Source organism: Schistocerca americana, chromosome 1 (genome assembly GCF_021461395.2).
Source record: "Schistocerca americana isolate TAMUIC-IGC-003095 chromosome 1, iqSchAmer2.1, whole genome shotgun sequence".
Classification (NCBI taxonomy): domain Eukaryota; kingdom Metazoa; phylum Arthropoda; class Insecta; order Orthoptera; family Acrididae; genus Schistocerca; species Schistocerca americana.
In genome coordinates this window covers 1,248,883,388-1,248,893,432 of record NC_060119.1, presented here as the reverse complement: position 1 = coordinate 1,248,893,432, position 10,045 = coordinate 1,248,883,388, and positions in this window count along the sequence as shown.

Here is a 10,045-nt window from a genome sequence, read left to right as displayed (position 1 = left end):
ACTGCGACTCTGTGTATCACAGAACTTGTTGATCCATGTCTGCTGCAAGCAGTCATGAGTTAGCACTAGTTGTGTGATGGCGTTGTTGGATGGACTCTAAACATGTTATTCTACAGCTGTGATGCAAGCAGTTGTGATGCGCTGCTTTGAATACTGGTTTTTGTAAATGCTTTCTTCGAATTACGGAAAGTTTTTTTGACTGATGTCACGAAGTGAAAGAAGCGACACACATTAAAAACGTTCAACTGAAATTATAGTTCCTGCTTCATTATTACATTTCACAGTACATCTATGAATGTGACAACCCATCCCTTTTTGTCAGAAGTGAGATCATAAAATTAGAAACCTGCCTAAGAAGCACTCTACATCAACGAGGCTAAAGTTAAGTAACTTTTATTGTTTTTAACAACCACTTGCTCATTATCTATTATCACACAAATTATTTGCTATGTTAATTGGTTTTTCTATTACTGTTACCAACAGAGAAGGAGCAACTTAATATGTCATCATAATGGTAAGTAACAACCTTATAAAGTAGTATTTTTGTACTTGCTAATAGATTTGATGAGCTTAGTAATGACACACTAACTAGAAGCCTTGATAATACTGCTGGTGCTACGTTGTGCAATATTCCAATGATAACTTTTCAGATGAGGGTAATTTGCACCCAACTGACTTCTCACAGCATTGTAAAGACGGTTTTGTAGTTAATATGAGTTATAATATGAAAATTATGTTTGTTAAAAAAAAATTTCAAGGTGAAGCATTGTCTTGGGCTAATCAAAATTTTTCTGTGCGCAAGTCATATAGAAAATTTTAAATGCGTTCTTAAGTAAGTTCTGATCAGGAACTGAGAAGGCCAGAATAAAGAGTGAATATTTGAGTGGACCAAATTATAGCGAAGGAAATCTTAGTATGATATAGTTTTGTAAAGATAAGATTAAAAAATCGACACACTTAAAGAATCCATCTGGTGAATTAACACAGGTAGATGCTATAAAAAGGGGTTGTCATCTGAAATACTATGGTACTTATTTTATGGGCTAGATTATGCAGTAGATTAATTTTTAAAATATGTGGAAAAATTAAATAGAATTATGGAAAAATGGGCAGACAACATCACAACAGTCACAGTCAAACACAAAAAGGAGATAATCAAAATGGGGGAAACGCTAACTATCACAGAAAGGTGCACAATGATTATAATGGTAATAACTTCCATCAATAACAGTAATGGTAATAATTTTCATCCAAGGGACACTACAGAAATGTCTGGAGTAGAAATGAAAATAGAGATTTTCGCAACAGAAATAGAGGTCGACACAAGCACAATGACACAAGGAGATATGGTGATGTATTTAATCAGGAAATAAAAAAAATAGCCTGCACTCCACTCTCAGTCAGCAAGGTAGTGGCAAATAAATTAAATGATAAATGGGCCAATGATAACAACAATAAAATAACACAAGAACTCATGTGAAGTAATTAATAGTTATTTTAAAGTTTCATACAACATAATCAGTATAATGTCTGTTGAAAAAGAACTTTATCAACCAGTGAAACACGATACTGGTAAGGTCAGAATAACATTAAGAAGTAATGCGTTCTGGCTTCCCACGCCCAGGTTCCCAGGTTTGATTCCCAGCAGGGTCAGGGATTTTCTCTGCCTCGTGATGACTGGGGGTTGTGTGATGTCCTTAGGTTAGTTAGGTTTAAGTAGTTCTAAGTTCTAGGGGACTGATGACCATAGATGTTAAGTCCCATAGTGCTCAGAGCCACCACTAAGAAGTAATGAACTTGTCAGAATTTTATGATTGAGTAGAAACTTGTCAGAAAATGAATAAGTAACTGATATTTATGATGATTGAGGAACTGAAAAGATGATCAAGGAATGAAGTAAGAAATATGTAAGCATTATGTTAATTGAAAATTATTTTAATGCTATTAGGTGTGCAACCAATGTTGAAGGATTAGGGGAAGAGAATTTTAATGACATTTGAGAGAGCAAGAATTGTGATTATTATGGTGACTTAATAATAGACGATGCTGATGAAAAATAAAAGCATTTAATCTGTTTTAAGCAGGAATTCTACGCATTGGGACATTATGAAGATGTTAATGATTGCAAGAATGTTGTGGAGATGCCCAAGGACACTATTAAAGAACTAACTAATACTAAGAACAATGTAGAGTTTCTTGATGTGATTTCTTGCGAAAAACCACTTGTAATCGATAAAGAGATTGCAGTTACCAAACATGACACTGAAGAGAGGTTACCTGTCGTAATGGGAAAAGATGAATTATTTCTTTATGTTACATGGCTAAACAGTAATGTTATTAGTATAGATTAGAACTTCAGAAAAATGAATATCACTGTGTGTGTAACTTTGTATCGTAATTGATGGCATAAGACAAGTCACAGTACTGTTGAACAACTGAAAGGTAAGTACCACTGTGAGAAACAATGTAGCGGAATTTAGTATGGTTGGATTGATAAGACTATTGATGAGAATAGTAATAACAATGATGCTTGTGTTGGTGTAATGAATGTGTATAATGCAAATGAAGATAGCAAAAATAACAGCAAATCTGTAAGGCACAGTTTTAAACAAACTGAAGAGAGCTTGTTTTATGAAGATTTTAGTTGTGATAAAAGTGATGAAATTTGTAGTTCGTTTATCAAAGAACAAACTGGTACTTGGGAAGGCATGTACCTCACAGACAGGTAGTCTGGTTTCAGGATTTTCAGAGGCATTGAGACAAAAATGAAACATGAAAAGATTATAGTGAATTTCCTGTAACTGATGTTAAAATAAAAGGTGCAATAGGAAGACACAGTAAAACGGTGAAAATCAAACTTTATTGGCTTTCACTGTTGAAAGAGTGACTTTTACTTACAGATGCTTAATCATTCCGGGACTTCCTGAGCACTTTATTTTGGGGATGAATGGATGGGAAGTGTATGTGTGCAGAATTTGACTGGGCATGACAAAAGCTTTATAGCAGCACTGAATGAAAACTGTATCTATACAAATTTTGCTAAACCTAATGTAAGTTGTAATGAAAAAATTAACAGCATAAAACTTTCAAGAAAGGGAGGATTTATGCAGAGAGATATATCAGGATAGATACAGATGAAATAGAATTTAAAAGACTTGTACACACAAAGATTGCTGAAAGAGTTGGGCTCATGGAGAATCAGAGACTTGAGCTGGAATGTTTACTGTGATAATATACAGTGCTGCTTTTAGTAACATTCTAGGAAGAGTTAAAGGACTCCAGTGCACTTTATAGTTAAAACCACAGAAACAGTTTTTCATAAAACGTTATAGTGTACCCATAGCAAACGAGCAGCTGTTGAAAAGGAGTTATTGAAAATGGAAGCGTGGCATTATTGAGTGAAATTTAGTCCTTATAACAAACCCCTTATTACTGTTTCAAGAAGAAATGGAGGCATGAGGTTATTATTGGATTCCAGACGTTGGAACAAATTTTTGTAGAAACACTACTACCAGATTCCAGACATTTGAATAAATTTTTGTAAAAACAGATCACACTGAGGAAACTAATGAACTTTTACACTAACAGTAAAACCTATCAACCAAGTCAAGTATAGAATTAACATCAGAATTTCATCAGGTTCTTTTAACACCAGAATCTAGAAAGTGTACTGCTTTTCTTTGCAGTGGATGTTATCAATACTGTGTAGTACCTTCTGGTAAGGCATGTGGAGGTTCTGTGGAGAATTGGAGAGGAAAGTAATATTTGGGAAACATTAACAAGAAGAAAGGGCAAGGTGATAGGACATATGTTTATACGTCAGGGACTAACTTCCAGGGTACTGGAAAGACCTGAAGAGGGTAAAAACTGTACAGGAAGTGCTACGGTCGCAGGTTCGAATCCTGCCTTGTGCATGGAAGCGTGTGATGTTCTTAGGTTAGTTAGATTTAAGTAGTTCTAAGTTCTAGGGGACTTAGAGCCATTTGAACCATTTTTTGTAAAGGAAGTCAGAGACGGGAATACATCTGGCAAACTATTGACGTTGTAGATTGCAAGTGCTACTCCAAGAGGAAGAGGTTGGCACAGTTGAGGAATTCGTGGTGGGCCACATCAGACCAGACAGGAGACTGGTAACTCAAACATAAAATAAAATAAAAAAAGTAAAAAATAAAAAAAAGAACTTTCTCGATTTAATTAGTCTCAAGCAGAGTTCACTAGAGCATTAGATAATGTATTTGGGCAGAAATTTACGTCTAAATTAACAGTTTATGCAGAGGACATTTTAGTGATTGGGTGAGGGTGGGATGAACACAGTGGGCAATTGACAAAGTGTGTGAAAAACTGAAGCAAGGAGGAATAGCACTAAAAATAGAGAAATGTAAATTAGCAGTACCTGAACTATAGTTTTTAGGACATGTGATTGCTAAAGAAGTAATTTCTGAGACTTTCCTACTAGATGCGATAGGTAGCAATTGAAAGCATTTTACGGTTTATGTGGTTTTCACAGAAAATTTGTAAGTGATCAAAGTTTAAGTGTACCCTGTCTAAGTGATCTGCTTAAGGAGAACATTGTTTTGTTATGGAATAAAGACTGTGAACAGGCTTTTCAAAACATTAAGAATGGTTTAAATAACCCAAAGTTGTCACATAGACCTGATTTAGTTCGCCATTTTATTTGCACACTGACGGTAATTTGAAAATCAGTTTTCAGATCATACTGACGGTAGGTTGAAAAACAATTTTCAGATCAACCCCCATCACTAATCGACATTAAAATTCATTTAACCTCCCTATTTGCCCCCAGCGAAACATGTGTGGAAACAGCTCGGACGTCAACGTTATGCCACTGACTGTATCCACGATCCACTTTTCATCAGCAGAGCCTGTTAAATCATTATCACACCCTCCCCAACCAAACCGGAGCATTCATCCATGCCTGAGGATTGGGGCAGCGTCGTAGTGGAAAGTGGGCTCACATTGCCAAGTTAAAGCTGCTCAAAGTTGGGGCGACAACATGGCGTCGGAGACGAGACCTGCGACACCCTAGGTGTCATTGGAATATCTTGGTGGCCTGGTTGTTGCTGCATCTTCTGAGATGCAACACCCGACCGAACCGTCTTCATTCGAGAGTGAGCGACGGACAGTGGTGAGTTAGTGTGTCGTTAGGTGGAACACGAAAGAGGGAACAGGCTGCCGGGCTAGCTCCTTACACCCCACTGACAGATACTACCTACTGTTCATAATACTTCTGAGCCAGCATTGGTTGCCTCTCCTGACAGCGTAGCGGCTAGTATTCCTACCCTGTATGGACAAGTGCAGAGGTCGGGTATGTTAGTCATTCCATTCGGAGTTCCAACGTTGGGCGGGTAATGGAACCAGGGGGTGGGAGTTTCGGTTGCGACGGAGGCTCTGCCTATGGCTGTCGAATGCACTGGGTGCAACCAGCAGCAAACAGTGGCACACGTGAGCACTAAAGACGCTTGACACATGGGTTATGAGGCCGTCCTCGGTTCCTTTTTGCGGACTGATGATTTGGGAAAAGCAGCTAGCATCGTACACAGAGCGCAGGCAGAGCTGTTTATGTCGTACCCAGGGTCGATGGTAGTCCTTTGGTTTGGAGGAGACTGCAGTGTCTGAGCCAGAGGCTGAGGTGACTCTGCAATGTAGCGGATGCCAGTTCCTCGAACTCATTTATCAGGAGGACAATTGCAGGGTTCCCTGTAATCGGTCAGGCGTGCATTACAAGCAGGAAGTGGCCACTAGGGTGGCATACACATGGAACTTTCTTCTGTCCCTTAGTATCAGAGAGGGTTTCTTATGTCCCTTCATATCAGAGACGAACTACGTATCAAAATTGTGGTTACTTCCGCCTCAATGATCTCAGAGAGTGTCCTCACAGTTTAAATATAGAAAAGATTAATATGATGTTAATAAACTGAAGGAGCATCCAAGTAAAGATCCAGACTTAGTATCGTTAATTGAATGTTATAATGCTCAGACATATTACTAACAGAAAGTTGATTGAAACCAGATGTAAATAGCAACGAAATCCTAAGTTCAGAGTAGAATATTTATCATAAGGACAAATTAGTCACCAATGATGGCAGCGTATTTATTGCATTGAAGATTTCGATAATATCTAGCGCGGTTATCACCGATTCCGGATGTGACTTAATCTGTGAGCAGTTAAGCATCACAGGTCGGTCAAAAATGGTAATTGGGTGTGGTTTTATAGACAGGCTGAATCAGGAGCTGTAGTGGTAGAGCGCTTCAGATTATGGTTACAGAATATCGCTAGTATTTTTTTTTTTTTTCCTTGGACCAGGCTGCTGAGGTCATTGGTCCCTAGGCTTACACACTACTTAAACTAACTTACGCTAAGGACAACACACACACCCATGCCCGAGGGAGGACTCAAATCTCCGACAGGGGCAGCCGCGCGAACCGTGGCAACGCGTCCAGGACCGTGCGGCTACCCCGCGCGGAGTAATTTTCTTCATCTTGCGGTTGTAATAGGGGATGGATTTATAACTTTTCTGCGTATAGTCTTGTGAACTGAAACTGGTGTAAATTAAACCGCTATTCTTTATAACTCGTGTATCTGTGTTGTAATCCTGAACAATGCAAGTGGTATAGTTACAGAAATGCTGTCTCATAAATCAGTCGCTAAAATTGAAACTGTACAACTGTGTTTTAATTAAGTCAACTAAATTAATTATAAAGCCAGAAGTACAAACTAAATAAATAACACTGTATTGTGCATTACTGTGAGCAATGCTACGATGCATGTCGTCACAGTACGTGACTTGTAGTTACAACACACAAAGCTAACAGAATAAAAATGCATCGTAAAATTATAACACAAATTCTGGGAGAATCAATAACCAAACTACACTCCCGGAAATTGAAATAAGAACACCGTGAATTCATTGTCCCAGGAAGGGGAAACTTTATTGACACATTCCTGGGGTCAGATACATCACATGATCACACTGACAGTACCACAGGCACATAGACACAGGCAACAGAGCATGCACAATGTCGGCACTAGTACAGTGTATATCCACCTTTCGCAGCAATGCAGGCTGCTATTCTCCCATGGAGACGATCGTAGAGATGCTGGATGTAGTCCTGTGGAACGGCTTGCCATGCCATTTCCACCTGGCGCCTCAGTTGGACCAGCGTTCGTGCTGGACGTGCAGACCGCGTGAGACGACGCTTCATCCAGTCCCAAACATGCTCAATGGGGGACAGGTCCGGAGATCTTGCTGGCCAGGGTAGTTGACTTACACCTTCTAGAGCACGTTGGGTGGCACAGGATACATGCGGACGTGCATTGTCCTGTTGGAACAGAAAGTTTCCTTGCCGGTCTAGGAATGGTAGAACGATGGGTTCGATGACGGTTTGGATGTACCGTGCACTATTCAGTGTCCCCTCGACGATCACCAGTGGTGTACGGCCAGTGTAGCAGATCGCTCCCCACACCATGATGCCGGGTGTTGGCCCTGTGTGCCTCGGTCGTATGCAGTCCTGATTGTGGCGCTCACCTGCACGGCGCCAAACACGCATACGACCATCATTGGCGCCAAGGCAGAAGCGACTCTCATCGCTGAAGACGACACGTCTCCATTCGTCCCTCCATTCACGCCTGTCGCGACACCACTGGAGGCGGGCTGCACGATGTTGGGGCGTGAGCGGAAGACGGCCTAACGGTGTGCGGGACTGTAGCCCAGCTTCATGGAGACGGTTGTGAATGGTCCTCGCCGATACCCCAGGAGCAACAGTGTCCCTAATTTGCTGGGAAGTGGCGGTGCGGTCCCCTAGGGCACTGCGTAGGATCCTACGGTCTTGGCGTGCATCCGTGCGTCGCTGCGGTCCGGTCCCAGGTCGACGGGCACGTGCACCTTCCGCCGACCACTGGCGACAACATCGATGTACTGTGGAGACCTCACGCCCCACGTGTTGAGCAATTCGGCGGTACGTCCACCCGGCCTCCCGCATGCCCACTATACGCCCTCGCTCAAAGTCCGTCAACTGCACATACGGTTCACGTTCTCGCTGTCGCAGCATGCTACCAGTGTTAAAGACTGCGATGGAGCTCCGTATGCCACGGCAAACTGGCTGACACTGACGGCGGCGGTGCACAAATGCTGCGCAGCTAGCGCCATTCGACGGCCATGCGTGTGATCATTGCTTGTACAGCCCTCTCGCAGTGTCCGGAGCAAGTATGGTGGGTCTGACACACCGGTGTCAATGTGTTCTTTTTTCCATTTCCAGGAGTGTATTTCTATAAAAATTCCCCATCATTCTATGTATGCAATCCGGCTAAACACACTTCCAAACACTAAATGATACACACTGCGCTGTGAATAAGACTATCTGGATATTAAATGAAATCTGCAATGAACTTCATCTACACTGAACCGATAATTAATTTTGAAAACGAAAGCTGACTGAGAATGGCCTAACTGTAACCTGACAGTAATTTAAAACTGACCCTAACAAATTTCATACAGCTTAGTCCTACCTGTGGCAGCGGAAATGTGGTACTGTTCGATGTGTTGAATATAAAAGATGCACTTAAGCAGCATGCAAGCGTGGTCAATACGAAAGAAGAAGCCTTACACAGTCCAATGTAAGGACGTGCTACTATTCCAAACAGATCAGCTTTCATTTTTTAAGAAACTACGTTCTGTTCTGTGCAGCACAGACGCATATAATCAGAAAATAACATCCATTCGTGAGGAGATGGAGAAAAGATTTAAACTTGCTAAACAACTGAAGGAGAATTGACCTTTAAAGAACTGTATAGCAAAAATTGAAGCTCATTGTCTGACTGTTACAATCATCCTTACAAAATTTATCTTCTACAACAAATTTTACTCTGCCAAGTGATTAATTACTAAAAATCTCGAATGAGTGGAAAAATCTATAACCTCGGAGTGCGAGTCACGTGAACAGACAACATTACTTATTCATGTCTCTTTATGAAATTTATTCACTCAACAAAGAAAAATTTTATTAAAACCTTCCATTATTCAAATACTTCATAATTATGTGCAAGCAAGCATTGCAGCAATAACTGTATCAGATAATTTTTAATTCTGAAATTAATCTTTACTTAATTATATTCCAAAATCCATCCTTTTCTGTGCTCTGCAAGCTCTTATAGATCGTTCAGTAGCATAGTCGTTTGCATTTCTCTATGAATGCTACGAAATTGACAGTGCTACTGACTACCCAAGATCACAGTGCTTGCACGTAAGTGTTGTTCCAGTAAATGCTATTGGTAGCTGGGGATACTCTACACATGGCCTGCACCTGAATAGGATGGGGAAAAATAAGTTAGCTTCTCTTTTAGCAGAAACTCTAAGGGGTTTCACAGTCACACAATGGGTGATTCCTGTGGTTCAAGGGTCCAGGCACACAGGTGTTTTAGGTTAAAGCCAAAGTCCAGACAGATGACAATCAAGGTAAATAGAATAGAAGAACTTTTATGTATAGTAAACAGGGGTAAAGCTAAGGGCAGTATCAACTTACTTCATCAACATATCAGAGGAATAAAATGTAAAGTAGATGAGCTGTTAGTGTGTTTAGATGATATCAAAAATAAGAATGAGATTAATATACTTTGTCTGTCTGAACACCATGTAACTGTGGGCATGGATAGTGTCAGTATAAGTGGGTATAATTTGGCATCTTACACTTGCACATCTGGGTTGTATAAAGGAGGAATTGTCATTTTCATAAAACGAGGGTGTTGTTGTTATTGTGGTCTTCAGTCCTGAGACTGGTTTGATGCAGCTCTCCACGCTATTCTATCCTGTGCAAGCTTCTTCATCTCCCAGTACTTACTGCAACCTACATCCTTCTGAATCTGCTTAGTGTATTCATCTCTTGGTCTCCCTCTACGATTTTTACCCTCCACACTGACCTCCAATGCTAAATTGGTGATCCCTTGATGCCTCCAACCGGTGCCTTCTTTTTGTCAAGTTGTGCCACAAACTCCTCTTCTCCCCAATCCTATTCAATACCTCATCATTAG